Here is a 16,454-nt window from a genome sequence, read left to right as displayed (position 1 = left end):
TTTTCCCCTTTCCTTCCCTTTTACCCTCCTACCCAGTATTAAACTGGTGAACACCACTTGCTTTTCACAGCCCTCCCTTTTTAGGATCCCTCCCCCGCCTTAAAGATCCTCCCCTTATTTTACCCCTTTTCCTCGAAATTACTGGATTCCCTTCCCCTTAGCTTACTCCTTCCCTTTCACTTTTCAATGAAGTGGAAGAAGTTTCACCATAAATCGAATATGTCTATTGATACACGCTATGTTCATCTCCCTCCTTTCTTTCTCTCAGATATAATAGGTTACCTTTGCCTCTTCATGAGATGTAGTATCACCACTTTACACTTTTTTATGATATAATCAACTTTCCACCTCTAGTTTCTAAGACAAATTGTACATATGTTCTTTACATATTTTTTTGACAGAAGTATAGTTCTCAAGATTTCTTTTTACCTTTTTAGAAATCTCTTGAGTTCTGTATTTGAAGATCAAACCTTTTATGTAGGTCTGGTTTTTTCATCAAAAATAGATGGAATTCATTTATTTCGTTAAATGTCCATCTTCTTCCCTGGAAAACGATGCTCATTTTTGCTGGGTAAGTTATTCTTGGCTGCATACCAAGTTCCTTAGCCTTTTGGAATATCATGTTCCAGGCCCTTCGTTCTTTTAATGTGGACGCTGCTAGATCCTGGGTTATTCTTATTGTGGATCCTCCATATCTGAATTGCTTTTTTCTAGCAGCTTCCAATATCTTTTCCTTTGTCTGATGGTTCTTGAACTTGGCCACTATATTTCTTGGCGTTTTGATTTTAGGGTCCCTTTCAGTAGGTGATCGATGAATTTTTTCAATGTCTGTTTCCAGAATGTCTGGGCAGTTCTCTTTGATAATTTCCTCGAAAATGGTGTCCAAGCTCTTTTTTTCCCTCACATTTTTCAGGGAGTCCGATTATTCTCAAATTGTCTCTCCTGGATCTGTTTTCCAGGTCTGTTGTCTTTCTGGTAAGGTACTTGACATTCTTTTCAATTGTTTCATTTCTCTGGTTTTGCTTGACTACCTCTTGGTTTCTCCTTGAGTCATTCATTTCTACTTGTTCCAGTCTAATTTTCAATGATGTATTTTCTTCACTCACTTTTTTTATATCTCTTTGTAATTGTCCAATTGAGTTTTTATCTTCTATGGAATTTTTTTCCATTCTATCCATTTTATTTTTTAGAGAGCTGATTTCTTTTTCCAGCTCACTAATCCTGTTTTCCTTGGAGTTGTTTACCTTTTCCAGCTCACTAATCTTGTTTCTCAATGATTTGATTTCTTTATCCACTCTGTCTTTGAATGCATGGGATGACTTCTCCAGGCTCTCTTGCCAAGCTTCCCTTTCCTTTTCCCATTTCTGTTCCAGCTCTCTTGTGAGAGCCTTTTTGATTTCCTCTATGAGGTTCTTTTGTATTGAGGAGCAGCTTATATCCCTCCCAGGGGATACATCTGGGGACAGTCTGTTCCTAGTCTCCTCAGCATTTGAAGTCTGCTCCCTCTCCACACAGAAGCTGTCAATGGTTAGAGCCCTTTTGAATTTTTTGTTCATTTTGTCAGAGCAGGAATCAAAGAAAACAAACTGACAAGAGAAACAATTGGTCTGTTTTGCGGGGGATGGGGCTGGATGGTATTAATGGGCTTCCTCTACAGACTGGGGGTAGGGCAGCAGAGAGCCACTAACAGAACAGCAATGACTGTACTGAGTCTGCCTCTGAGGCTCCGAGAACGCACCGAATCAGTCCAGGTGGGGGTTGGGGGTGGCCGGGCTCTGAGAGACGCTGGCTTTCTGGGGTTTTAATCTTCACCTCCGGTGTTTACACCCTCTCTGCTGCTCCTGGCTTGCTGCCAAGATGGAGCATCCACACTGGGGCAAAAGCCCTTTCACAGAAACGGCAGAGATCACACCCCTCCCCCTCTGTTCTGAGCTGTGTGAGCTGCCTGTCTTGCTCTGGCTGCCTGCCCTCAGTCTGCGCCCAGTCTGATTGACCCTCCCCCGAGCAAACACAGACCTTTTCTGGCGACTTTCAAGGATGTCTTCTCTTGGTGATATTTTGTGGATTTCTTTCTGAGTCAAGCATTAAGTTAGAGGCTTGTCATGAAGTAAGTTCTGAGAGAAAAGGAGGAGCTCAAGCAGCTGTCTGCCTCCACGCTGCCATCAGAAGTCATCTGACAAGAGCAGGAATTATCAATGAAGAAGGAATTAGAGAAAATGCTTTCAACAGCCCCACAAAATGAATCTGAGCATAAGGATTTTGGAAGTTATTCCATAGATTCTTACAAGAAAAGGGACTTTCTGGGATTGGGGAAAAAATCCAGAGGCCTCCAGAGAACTCAATTCAGCCTTATGAGAAGATAAAGTTCAGAGAATTGCCCGATTTATATTTGTTACTTATCTACTTATATATGTTATTATAACATGCTGTACTCACATAGATAGCAAGGTAGCTAGTGGATCGAGTGCCAGGCCTGGGTGAGGAAGAATGAGTTTAAATCCAGCCTCAAACATTTACTATGTGACCTTGCTCAAGTCACTTAACCCTATATTTGCCTTAGTTTCTTTATTTGTAAAATGAGTTGGAGAAGGAAATGACAAACCACTCCAGTATCTTTGCCAAGAAAATCCCAAATGGAATCACCAAGAATTGGACACATCTGAAAAACAATTGAACCGTATGTCACATATAAACTATATAATTATAAACCTCAGAGACCCTAGAAACCTCCTAGAAATCTTTCCTTCTGCCCATAGAAGACTCTGTTGCAATAGTATCATAAATTTAGAGTTGGAAAGTATTGTCAAGATTCTAGTCCAATCCTTTATTTTTTTGGCAGTTGAGATTGAGATCCATAGAGGTTAAGTTATCTGATCAAAATCATATAAGAAATAAGGAATAGAGTTAGTATTTGAGCCCATGATCTCTGATCTAACAGTCTTTCCACAGTGCCCACAGAAAGAATGTGCATTATATTCCTAAAGAAAATTATTATGATTATAATATTACTATATAATAATTATATATATAATATATATATATATTACATATATATATATATATAATTACTATATTCAGTACTTGATTATTACTATATAATAATCAATAGCAGTGATAGCAAATATGTATGAATCTTGCTTGTAAGGATTAAAGCCAGACATCCAGACAAAGAGAACTTTCTCCCTTGTTTATGTAATGCATTTGACAGTTATGCACAAATGCTACCTGCTTTCAAAAGTAGCAATAAGTCAGTATGACATTTCAATACACTAATCCTGTTATGATGGCTGCATAAAACTACAAAAGAAGCCAAATAATGAGATACATCTATCAAAATATTTGTAAAGTTCACAGACCTCAGATTATTAATACTACTATTAATAATAACTGTTGTTTGCCCTTTATTCTTGAAGATGATGACTATGACATCAGGGAGGTAATGCCATGATATGCAAGTGAATTAGATTTAAGTGAGGGAGGCTGTGCAAGATCACCTCTCTCACTTTCTGTCCCAGAGCCATCAGGGTCCAGTGGCAAGATATATATTAATAATAATAATAATAATAATAATAATGAAATAGTTTTTAGGGTTTGCAAAGTGCTTTACATATTTGAGTTGTTTTCAGATGATGGCCATAGTATTCTTTTGTGGTGTTTATTAAGATGATTATTTGGTAGGTAAATTATTTACAGTGAAGATCGTTTGTTCTACTCCTATCCTTAAAATGTGGGTAATGTGAGAGTTAGTACTTAGATGAGGGAATGAAAATTGTAATGTTATCTATATGGGAAACGTTTCTATGTGAACGCCAGAGGGCACCAGTCTTTCATTTTGAGCACTTTACTACAATGATTTGCCTTAGAGAGATTGAGATAATTCACCTTGCTAGGTGCAAATTGTGCATCCCTGTTAAGGATTATGCCTAAGTGAAGGGGCAGGTCAATTTTCTAAGAGCCTCCACAGCTATAAATCATAACACTTGAAGAAGTTACAAAGCAGCCTTCACAGATGTTTCTTGTGGATTGGGATTGAAATAAATTGGAGGCAAGAGGGAAGAGGAAGGAGATCAGAGAACAGCAACTGCCTTTTAGTCTCCTTTTTTCATCTTCATCTTCATCTTCATCTTCATCCTCTCACATGAAGAGATCCATTCTGCTGGTCTGAGTTAGACCTTCAGCAACCACTGGCAAGTGGCTCCCGTATCACAACACATCCTCTTCCCTCTTGCACTAATATCTCTAGCAAGATAGCGTAGCAATAGCATAATAGTAATTCAGTTTGCCTTCTACACCAGAAATATAGACCTTTCTTCCAGATCCAATCTCTGCATTTGGGGTGGGGAAAGTGACCTATAACATCCAGAATTAATAACTTGGCCATTATACTCCCCCAAGCCCTGGAAATAGGATGAAGCTCTCCAGTCCTTCCTCTCAAGAGATTCAAAAAGAAAAAACAAACAAACCGGTTTATCCATATATCTGGTGGAGAGTTCATTCATATCCAGAATCTTGACATCTATTGGGCATTTCTTCTTAAGAGCTCAAGTAACAGCTCAGCCAAACAGTTTAATAAAATTCCTACCATATAAACACACTGTGCCTAAATCTTAAAATTGTTTGATAGTTAGAATATTTTTTAATATTCACAGACCTCAGATTAATAACAATTAATAAACTACATATATATGTGTATATATATATATATATATGTGTGTGTGTGTGTGTGTGTGTGTGTGTGTGTGTGTGTAGTTTGATGGTTTGCAAAATGTTTTACATATTCATTTGATGCTCATAACACCCTCCCCCCAGGTCACATTATCCCCATTTAATAAATGGGGAAATTAAAGCTTGAGGGGTTCACTTGTATCAGGGGCTGAGATTTGAATTAGGTTGTCCCTGATCACCATCCCTGCCCATGGCACCAGTAATTAGAACATGATATATTCTGCCAGGTCCCCTCAGGCACTTATACAATTAGGTTGACCTGCTGCCATTCCAACCAAGTAGGACCAGATCAGCTGCAGAGGACTATGCTGTGAACTGCAGAAGCATCTTTGAGCAGGAAGTACCTGTTTTTGCTACAGTAACTGAGGAATTCTGTGGAAAGTAATACCAGGGCTTCTTGGGATGACTCCATAGAGAACTGAAGAAGATTGCCTTTATGTTCTAAGAGCACCTTCATATTCATTTTTTCATTCAATATTATGGATAATTTTACTAGATATGATATTTTTTGGTCACAGGCTTAGTTCATTTGATTGACATTTATATATGATAAATCCTTTCCTTTTCTATTTATAGCTGCATCATATTTGAATTTTTTTCTTGTTTCTTGCAAAATTTTCTCTGTTCTGGGGGTTTCAAAATCTGACAATAATATTCCTAAGTACTTTCTACAAAGGTTCTCTTTGAGGTGGTGAGTAGTAGATTTTTTTTCTATTTCTACTTTCCCCTCATGTTCTATCACTCCAGGACAATTTTCTTAGATTATTTTTTCTCTAGCATTTTAAAAAAGAATAATAGCTTTTGTATTTTCAAAATATATGCAAAGATATTTTTCAACATTTTACCCTTGCAAAACTCTGTGTTCCAAGTTTTTTTTTCCCTCCTTTCCCTCACCCTACTCCCCTAGACAATAAGCAATCCAATATATGTTAAACATATGCAATTCTTCTCCCTATATATGTATATATTTTTCTACATTTATCATGCTGTGCAAGAAAAATCAGATCAAAAATGGAAAAAATGAGAATGGAAAAAAACCAACCAAATAACAAAAATGGTATACTTTGTTGTGATCCACATTCAGTCCCTATAGTTCTCTTTCTGGATGGAGATGGCTCTCTCCATCACAAGCCCATTGGAATTGACCCAAATCACCTGTATGTGCAAGAATGTTTGTGGCAGTCCTCTTTGTAGTAGCCAGAAACTGGAAACTGAGTGGATACCCATCAATTGGAGGATGGCTGAATAAATTGTGGTATATGAATGTTATGGAATATTATTGTTCTGTAAGAAATGACCAGGAGGATGATTTCAGAAAGGCCTGGAGAGACTTACATGAACTGATGCTGAGTGAAATAAGCAGGATCAGGAAATCATTATATACTTCAGCAACAATACTATATGATGATCAATTCTGATGGACATGGCCCTCTTCAATATTGAGATGAACCAAATCAGTTCCAATAAAGCAGTAATGTATTGAACCAGCTACACCCAGTGAAAGAACTATGGAAAATGAGTGTGAACCACTACATAAATTCCCAATCCCTCTAAATTATATCTGCCTGCATTTTTGATTTCCTTCACAGGCTAATTGTACACTATTTTAAAGTCCGATTCTTCTTGTGCAGCAAAATAACTGTATGGACATGTATACATATATTGTATTTAACATATACTTTAACATATTTAACATATATTGGTCTACCTGCCATCTGGAGGACAGGGTGAAGGGAAGGAGGGGAAAAATTGGAACAAAAGGATTTGCAAGTATCAGTGCTGAAAAATTACCCATGCATATATCTTGTAAATAAAAAAGCTATAATAGAAAAAGGAATTGATCCGAATCACCTCATTGTTGAAAAGAACCAAGTCCACCAGAGTTGACCATCAAATAATCTTGTTGCCTCTATATCCAGTGTTCTTTTGATTCTAATTATTTCATTTAACATCAGTTAATTACATCTCTCCAGGCCTTTCTGAAATCATTCTGCTGATCATTTCTTATAGAACAATAATATTCCCCAGCTGATGGTCATTCACTCAGTTTCCAATTCCTTGCTCCTACAAAAAAGGCTGCCACAAACATTTTTGTACATATGGATCCTTTTCCCTCTTTTAGGATCTCTTTGGGGTAATACAGGCCCAGTAGAGACACTGTTGGAGTTTTAAATAGCCCTTTGGCCAAATTCCAAATTGCTCTCTAGTATGTTTGGATCACTTCATGATTCCACCAACAATGTAATAATGTTCCAGTTTTCTCACTTCCTCTCCAACATTTATTATCTTTTTTCCTGTCACTGTGGACAATTTGAAAAGTGTGTAGTGGTATCTCAGACTAATTCAATTTTTCAAGGAGTTGTTTTCTCTTTCCATTTCACTAAATCTATTTTTAAGGAGGAGTTTTCCTTTTTCTACTTCACCAAATATATTTTTAAAGAAGTAGTTTTCTTTAGTTTGTTTTTTTTCCATTTCCTCAATTGTATCTTTTAAGGAGTTGTTTTCTTCAGATGATTTCTGTGTTTCCTTTTCCAAAATTAATTTCCTTTCCTCATTTTTCTTCTAATTCTCTTTTAAGATCCTTTTTGAATTCTTCTAAGAGAACCTTTTGAGTTGGAGACTAATATCACCCTTTGATGATTCATCTGGCAACATTTTGTCTTTAGTGTCCTCAGGATTTAAAGTCTGTTCTTCCCTGGCTCCATAGTAGTCATCTGTGGTCAGACCTCTTTTGACTTTTTTGCTCATTTTTAAAGGTTGAGGTCTACTCTTAGGGCAAAAGAGAGATTGTCTCAAGCTTCTTCTATAAACAACAGGGGCTTCACATTGTGCTGGGGCTGGTGCTGCCGGCTTTCTTCCCACACTGAGTGAGCATGGTAAAGTCCCCTTTGTTATGCTGGGGTTCAGTGGCTCACTATTTGCTTTCTGTAGTTGCCTCAGCTAATCTGTTGATCCACTGGCTTCTGAATCAGAACATAGTCAATGCTGCTATATTTTAGCTAAGAGCCTCATGCTAGATTCCCTGTTTGAAATCTCTTCACCCTGGGTCTCCTTTTGCTGCACCTGCACTAGACCATGCCTTCCCTTTCCTTCTCCCCAAATTGAGACAATCCCTGAAGTCTTTCCAAGGTATCTTTTGCTGTAAAATTGTTACACTCTAAATATTTGTAGGATTGTCACTCTAAAATTCATGAAGAGGCTTGCTCTGGTGTTGATTCTGAGGGAAACCAGGAAGAGCTCAGGCAAAGATCTATCTACTTTCCACCATCTTGGCTTGTCCCCTATAGACTATTTCTTGAATTATTCTATCAAGGACTACAGTCAGATAGTTCAATTATTCTTATATTTTCCTCTTCTTGATCTGTTCTCTAGATCTATTGTTTTCTTATATATTATTTATTTTCTTTCTTATCGTATATGCACATGATAAGAGTTCAATAATTTCCTATTAAATGACTGAAAAAAAATTGGAAAATAAACCCCCATAAGCCCCATAAGCAAGACAATTTTACCCTCATTTTACAAATGAGAAAATAGTCTACTATTTAATAGAACAGTAAAGCTTGAATGTTTTATGAGTGTTTTCCTGATAGCAGCCATGAGGCTGGGAGTTTAAATAATACTGTGAGTTGTTTTGTTTTGTTTTCAGATGGAGACAATTCAGACACAGAGAATTAATTAAGAGAATTGCCCAAGTAATCAATTAGTTTTCCAAAGGACTCAAACTTGGAAAACTGACCTTCAGAATGCTGAATTTTTTCACAGATAAGGAAATAGGCTGTCTTACCATTCTAAATAGTACAAAGCCTAAATGATTGGACAGAAGAATCAAGAATGACATTATCATTTTAAACCTGAGGGACAAGGATAATGGTGGTATCCTGGGATAAAGGTAAAGCAAAATTGGAAATGAGGGATAAGAAGGGGAGGATAATGAATAATGTTTTCAATGAGTTGAGTCTACAAAGCAATTGGATGGTTCAAGAGTGGAGTTGAATCAAAGCACTAGAAATGAATCATTAGATAGAACTCAGACTCATCTACATAGAGATGACAATTGATTCCTTGGAAGCAGAGAGATCAACAGGCAAGGGAGCATAAAGCAAGGATTCTTAAGATGGGAGAAGATATTCATGTGGAGAACAGGTGAGGAGAAAGAATTTTGGAGAATGAGGAGCAAGAACTGGAGAGAGAAATTAAACAGTTAACATGGCTGGGCTAGGACCCTCCTATGAATGTAGATTTTGGGAAGAATTTAACAAACAGACAAAGGGATGAAAGGGGAAGACTGCAGCACAGGAAACCTTCAGAGGAATAGAGATTTTCCAGGGAGGTAAGATTATTGGAATGTCTATTTCAGGCAGAGGAGAGAACAGGGGCTAGAGAGAGTCTGGCCTTGGGGAAACTCATTGTTAGTGGGTGGGACCTGGACTGAGAACTAGGGAAGCAGACTGAGAAGATGTTTTGAGACAGGAGAAAATCAAAAGAGAGCAGTGTCACAAAAAATCTACAGAAGGTCGTGTATCTAGTAGAAGTAGATTATTCCATCAACAGTATCAAGAATGAGGATGACTAAATAATAATAGATTAAATTTAGAAATCACTAAACATCACTGGTGACTTTGGAAAATAGTTTTATTTGGTGAGGTAGAAAACCATAGTGCAAATGGTTTTAGAATCCAGTGAAAAGAAGTGGAGGCTTATCACTGTATATATCTTTCTCTAGGGTTATAATGGAAAATGGGAGGAAAGATACAGGCAGATGCTAGATAAAATGAGGGTTTTCTAATGATGAGAGAAGAGCATATTTTTATGCAATAGGGAAGTAGGATTTTGTAGTAGGATACAGTTTATGGACCAAGCAGTAGAGTGAATTGGAGAAAAAACAAGCATGTCCTAGATTCACATGTAAAGGCTTTCTCTAAAGGAAGAGATGGGATCACAGATGTAACAGGGTTTGCAATAAAGAAGTTTTGAAGTTCAAAGTTAGATCAAGACTGGAAAGGGTGAGGGCTTGGAGGTGAAGAAAGGGACTAGGGGGAAAGGTTATGAAAAGGATTGGAATTGCCACTCTGGTTAAATAGGAAAGTGAATAAATGCAAAATGATTGCCTTGTTGAATGAGCATCCATTTGAAATCACACTAGAAAATTGTAGTGGTCACACCCAGTCAATAAGATTTTATGAGTTGTCTCTATCTTTGTTCAGTAGCATGTGAATTGTAGAGAAGGCAGCAGAAGGTTGTTTTCATTCAAGGCTGGATTTTGGCAAGGCATGATCACCATAAGACAAGGACACAAGGGATTGAGATGCAAGGGATGCTATAACTCTGATCTATCACTAGCTGACACCATCATTTTTGCAAAGATGACCAAAAAGAGAAAATAGCAACTGTATGAAAAGCTGTAGCAAGGCAGGCACACATAATGATTTGTTAGAGAGCTCCAAACTGAAGCAACCATTATTGAAAGGGTTTTGGAACCATACCCTTTATTATTATTTCTCAACAAATGATTCAAAAATATTTATTTCTCCATCCATCTGTGTTAAGTGACAGATCAATTCCCTGAGAGCCTCTACAGCTGTGGATCATAACATCAGAAGGGGTTGCAAGGCAACCTTTGCTGACACAGATATTGTGGATTGGGAATGATATAAATTGGAGGCAGAGGGAAGAGGAGAGAGGCCAGATAATGCAACAGCCTCTCAGTCAGAGAGGTCAGAAAACAGCAACTTCCTCTCAATCTCCTTATATCATCCTCTCACAAGAGGAGATCCATTCTGGGTTGAATTTCCAGAAGCTACTGTCAGGTGGCTCCCCTGTATTTCAGCAGCTCTCCCGTGTATTCCAACACATCTGTGCACCTATCTACAATACCTATTCTTTGTGCCTATTTCTGCATCTATTCTTATCTATATCTATTTATATTTGCATCTAGATCTATATGTATTTATATAAACATGAATATAGGTCGACATATACAGATAGATACACAAAGAGAAAGAGTATATACAGATATACATATAGCTATATTAAACCCTCTTCTGTTCCTATTCTCTATTCTTGCATCAACAACTGACTCTTGGATAACTTAAACTGGATGTTCCATAGGCATATCAGGATTGGAACTAATTTTCTTTCTCTTAAAACCCTTCCTTCTTACCAAGTTTCCTAATGCTATTAAAGGTATCACCATCTTTCTAGGAACCCAAGTTTGAATTCTCTGTATTATTCTCAATACCTCACTCTCAGTTAACTCAACAAATGAAATCTATTTTTTAACCCTAATCATGTCATTTTCTCCCTTCACAATAGATTTAGTCACCTTCTTCTCACCAGCTGATCCCATTTGGGGCCTAAATGCCTTTATTTTTCATGCTTTGGGCTACTTATTAATTTATTAGTCTCCCAGGCTTATCTTTTCTCCATTCCAATTGACCTTATATTTAGCTGCTAATGTGATCCTTATAAAACACAGATGTAAATTCACAAGACAGAAACTCTGGTGGCTTCCTATTACATCCAATATTGAATAGAAATTACTTTGTCTTTTAAAGTCTTTTTCAACTGTTTGGCTCCTTTCTAAAATTTGCTCATCTCCTCTATACATGGTCTAGCCATGCTCTTCATTTTGCTCTTTTTCCAACATGATTCTCTATCCTGATTCTATGCCTTACTCTGGCTCCTTCCTTTGCTTCAAATGTTCTTTCTATTCACTTTTGCTTCCTGGTTTTCTTTGAAACTCAGCTCAAATCACAGAAGACCTTCCCCAAACTACTCCCTCTCCATGCTGGTCCTTTCTCTCTGAGATCACCTTCTATCCTATCTGCATATGTCTGAAAAAGAAATGTTGGGTTGAGTTTTTCTTTTCTTTTATCTTTTGCATGATGTCTATCCCTCATTAGAATGTGAGTTTCTCGATGGCAGAAACTTTGTTGTATTTTATCCTTCTATCATTAGTAAAGAGATGATTACTTATTGAGTAACAAACAAAAAACTAAGAGATGTCTATCAATTGAGAATGTTTGAACAAATGATGACATGAATATAATGGATATTATTGCTCAGGAAGAAATTAGGAAAAAGACAGTTTTAGAGAAACCAGAAATACATTTATGAGTTGATACAGATTGAACTGAGCAGAACCAACAGAAATATTTAAGGAAAACATTTGTTAAATGTTTCAGAAATTTGATCATTGAAATTACCAACCAAGGATACAAATGACAAAAGATGAAGAATGTTTGGATGGAATGAAGACAAATTCAACATGTAGAATGAGACATTATTTTAGACATAGTCACTAAATGGAGTTGTTTTGCTTTGTCTAGATATATTTGTTAAAGTGCTTTTGTTTTTCATCTTTTTCCTAAGATCAAAGTTTGTGATGGAAATGGTGAGTTGTAAGAAAAAGGGGATGAAGTTAGATGGGACAAGGAACTAGAAACATTTTTATAAAAAATAAGGAAGAAAAATGGGTCACTGGAATATTTTGCAAAAGGTATAGAAGATAAAAGAAGGAAATTCAGGACAAAATAATAGGGTTGCTTTTAAAGGGCATGGATTGAATTATTTATATAAATAAAAGTAAAAGCAAGTTATATATACTTAAGATCCTATGTTTCATTTATAATAGACACATGATCTAAAATGTTTATTTTTTATTAGTCATAGTATGAAAATTTTTAAAGGAAATAAAGGAAAAAGAAAAAAACCTTAGGAGCATCCCCCCGATAATTATCCCCCCGATAATCTGTAACTCTAGAAAGGGAGGTGGAGTATAGGTACCACGTTGGCAGTCATTGCAACTGAACAAACATTAATTTCATGCAGGAGGCAAGGGGTTTTATATCTTCTTATTGGTAGTTAGCCTGTATCTGATTGAGAAATACTCAGAACCTTAGTTTTTAAGCTTTAGTAAGAAAAATTGCATGGTGTTCTCAGGGTACTCTATTTCTTTTGCTTGATTGTGCCTGTATGATTTTGGAATATTTAAATAATGAAGTTTTAGTATAAAATAGCCTCGTATTGCAGTTTTCTCTGTGTTTTCACCTCACTTGATTGTTTGTGGCATATTCAGGGGGTCAATTTTTAGAAGAAAGATATTGGAGATATTCATGATGACTCAAATAATTAAAATCACTGAAACAACCCTCAGCTCTGATGTAATCGTGGGCTGATTTTCTACTCTGGTGGAAGCTTATCTCTGATAAAGAGCCTAGTGGAAATTTGGCTCATTAGTTGGTCTCCAGTGGGGCAGCTGGTCTCTTTGGAAATTGATAATCACAACGGTAGTCCAAGTATGAAGAATAATACTGAGTCCACTGTGCCAAATTTGGAAAATCTGAAAAAGCTTCATTTTTTCCACTTGGCCATGGTCCAAAGTCTGGTGGTGTTAATTGTAGAGCTGCAATTACTCTGGCCACAGGGTCAGGCTTCAATGCAGGTATAGCGATAGTAGTTTCACATTCTCTTTTCTCTTTTTTCCCACTTTGCCATGGTCCAAAGACTGGTGATGATGGTAGAGCTGTTCTTTCTCTGTTCATGGTGTTGGCTTGTGGCATTCCAGGGACAGCTGCAGTCTTGTGTACTTTTAAAAATGGGATATCAGCCTGGTGATCCTCTGCTATATGATGATCAGTCTGAAAAGTCTTCCAGACTTGTCCACATCTTGACTGTGACTGCATGTAGGATTTACTGTCAGAGCAACTTGTTAATGAGAAGTCTGGCATATTGTAGGATTTGCCAGGGGAGATCAAATGTTTTGGAATTCCCTTGCCATCAACAGCCAATGGATTCTGATGTCGATAGGGCAAGTGCATTGCAGTGGGCTGTTGTTTGCTGCATGTCCGAGACATGGGATAGTTGAAATCAGGAATCAGATCAGCCCTGGAATGTTGTTCTCCTTGTCTGCATAGTGGTACTATCTGATTAGTCCCAGCAACCGAAAATAGTCTCTTTTTTACCTTGTCCAGATAGTTTTTTGGAGAAATCTTAACCAGAGTTTCTAATAAAGAAGAAACAGTGAGAGTGAGACCAGTAAAATGCTGCCCCTCTGTTTGTGGATGAAACAGGTAGTTATAGAATTGAATCCAGTGGGAGGAATATTAAATAACAATCATTCTTTACTTCTTTTTACTACTTCTCCATTTTCGTCATCTTGTATGAAGTTACAAAAGTGCCCTGTCATAAGCAAGGCATTTATTATTATCCTCATTTCACAAAGGAGAAAATAGGTTATAATCTTTATAAATCAGTTAAGTTTGAATAAGTGCTTTTTAAACAATAATTGTGAATCAAAGAGCTTAAATAACATCATTTGTCTTTTCTCCAGATGAGGAAAATTGAAACACAAAAAATGGTCAAGAAATTTGTACAAATAGACATTTAGCTCCACTAGTACTCAATTGGAGAAACTGAAATGCAATGTACTTAATTAATTCACAGATGAAGAGATAAGCCATCATCACCCTTCTAATTAGGTTTTTCAGAAATATGCCTTCCTGAAAACTCCACCAATCAGGGAATTTACTTAAAATTTGAGGGTGAGGAAAGTTTAGGCACAGAGAACAACTTAAGAGATGACATGCCCAAGTAGTCAATATGGTAAACTAGGAGACCCAAACCTATGAAATTGAGATTTAGAAATGCTTAACTAACTTTCCCAAGCTCACAGAGTTAATAAATAGATAGAACTGGATTTTGTCTGCTGGACTGGTATTATATCTTCCTCTACATCTTCCTAGTCTGAGGACAATAGGACAATTAAAGTCAGAAGGAAAATATCAAACAAATGATTCTGGAAGAGATGTAATGAAGTATATTTGAAATAACTGTCTGTCTGTTGGTCTTTCTCTCTTTCTCCTCTCAGTTTTCACTAAGGATTGTGTCTAGTATTTATCTAACAGAAGTATTATTATAGGCACATTGTACAGTAATCATATATATATGTATTATATGAAATTTGTATGTATTAAATATGTTTACATATATAAATATGTACTATACTAAATATATATAATTTGAAAACCCTCCTTTCTAAAGATATACTAAAACTAAGGTGAAATATCAGAACCAAAATTGTTAGTTGTTCTCTCTAAAATCTGCAAATGTACCTCATCAATAACCTAACCTTTAGGGAATACCCAATCCTTTTAGAGCTCAAGAACAAGATTTCCCCAATCTTCCATGAATTGACACCTCGCTGACGACAATATTTTTCTCACTAACAGCTGATATTTATGTACTGTTTTGAGAGTAGAAATGCACCTTACATATACTATAACTTTATTGTTCTTCACAACAACTCTGGAAGATTCTATTACTGCTCCCATTTTACCATAAGGAAACCAAAGCACAGAAAAAGTTAAATGAATTCTCATGGTCAAATAAAGTTTTAAATGTTTTAGACTTTACCCATTCTTGACTCCAAGACAATCTATACCATTTTGATTTCTAGGTACCTACCTCGAATACATATTTTTCTGACCCCTTTTATACCAGCATAGAGGTAGTACCATGGGACTATTTTACTTTCTCACTTGACTTCATGATCAGGTTAGAATCAGGATATTAAACTCTCTGAAGCAAAATTGGTCAATCCAATTACAACTTCAAAGTTGTAGTAACTAAAAGTTTCATCTTTAGAGGAAAGCTAAGGGCTATAGGCTACATGAAAATAATGGAAGGAAAAGTAAACTCAGTTTAGCTCTTTCTCTCCTGGGATACAGAGATACAAGGGACTTTTCTTAGAATCCTTCCTCACATTGAAGGGAATTTGCTTAGTGCTCTCATTTTCAGTTGTCACCTACCCAGATGTTTCCTCTACTGTCTCAGCACAGGGTCCTTGCTTCCTGATTTTCTCCTCCATTTTTGGAAAGGATGAATTCAGAGACTTTCCTCCAAACCCTCCTCATTGGTGAAAATGTCTGGAGCTAAAATGAATTGTAGCCTGGCAAAGTTCCTTTGGTCTGACTGATTATTTAGCTTCAGAACTTTCAGTCATTCCTCTTTTCCATCTTTTTCCCAAAATAATTTGTCTTATTTTGCCTGGGAAAGCTCTGATGACCCTAAGTTTTGTGACCGATTGCTCCCTCCCCCATTCCTTGCACACAATTATCACTTCATTCTCACCTTTTTTTAGGAGTTCAAGCAGAGATGAAACCATGTTCTTATGGTAACCTTTGGAAAAACCATTCAGCTACTATGAAGTCTTGGCTAGTAAGTGAAATAATGTTAAAAATAATGTAAGTAAAACTAGCTTGTTATTTCAGAAAAGTTAAACTGACTCCCAGAACTATATCCTGGTGTTGAGAAAAAAACAAAACCAAACCTAGGCTCCTTAAATCCCTGAATCAATATTGAGCTGTTTTATCCTTTATCTTTTATAACTCCTTTATCCCAAAGACATTAAGTGAGATTTCCTCTTGATATCATAAATCATTAAGTTGCTACAGTCATCTCTTAGACATTGGTGTTGGGGCAGATGGCAAAAAAAGAGAAAAGGATGCTCATTTAGAGGTCATTCATGGTATCTCATGGGCTGTGCAGATAATACTGTGAATCAGCAGAGTTGACAGACATTATTGAGTATATAAAAAATAAAAACAAAACAAGACCAAAATATCACTGTGCTCCAAGAGATTTGATTCTGATATAGAAAACAAACACATAGAGAACTAGGTCTATACAAGGCATGTACAAAGTCAAGGGAAGCAGGTTCAGAAGTA

The sequence above is a fragment of the Sminthopsis crassicaudata genome, chromosome 3, assembly GCF_048593235.1.
Source record: "Sminthopsis crassicaudata isolate SCR6 chromosome 3, ASM4859323v1, whole genome shotgun sequence".
NCBI lineage: Eukaryota > Metazoa > Chordata > Mammalia > Dasyuromorphia > Dasyuridae > Sminthopsis > Sminthopsis crassicaudata.
The sequence above is the reverse complement of the archived record's forward strand: the minus strand, read 5'-3'. Positions refer to the sequence as shown.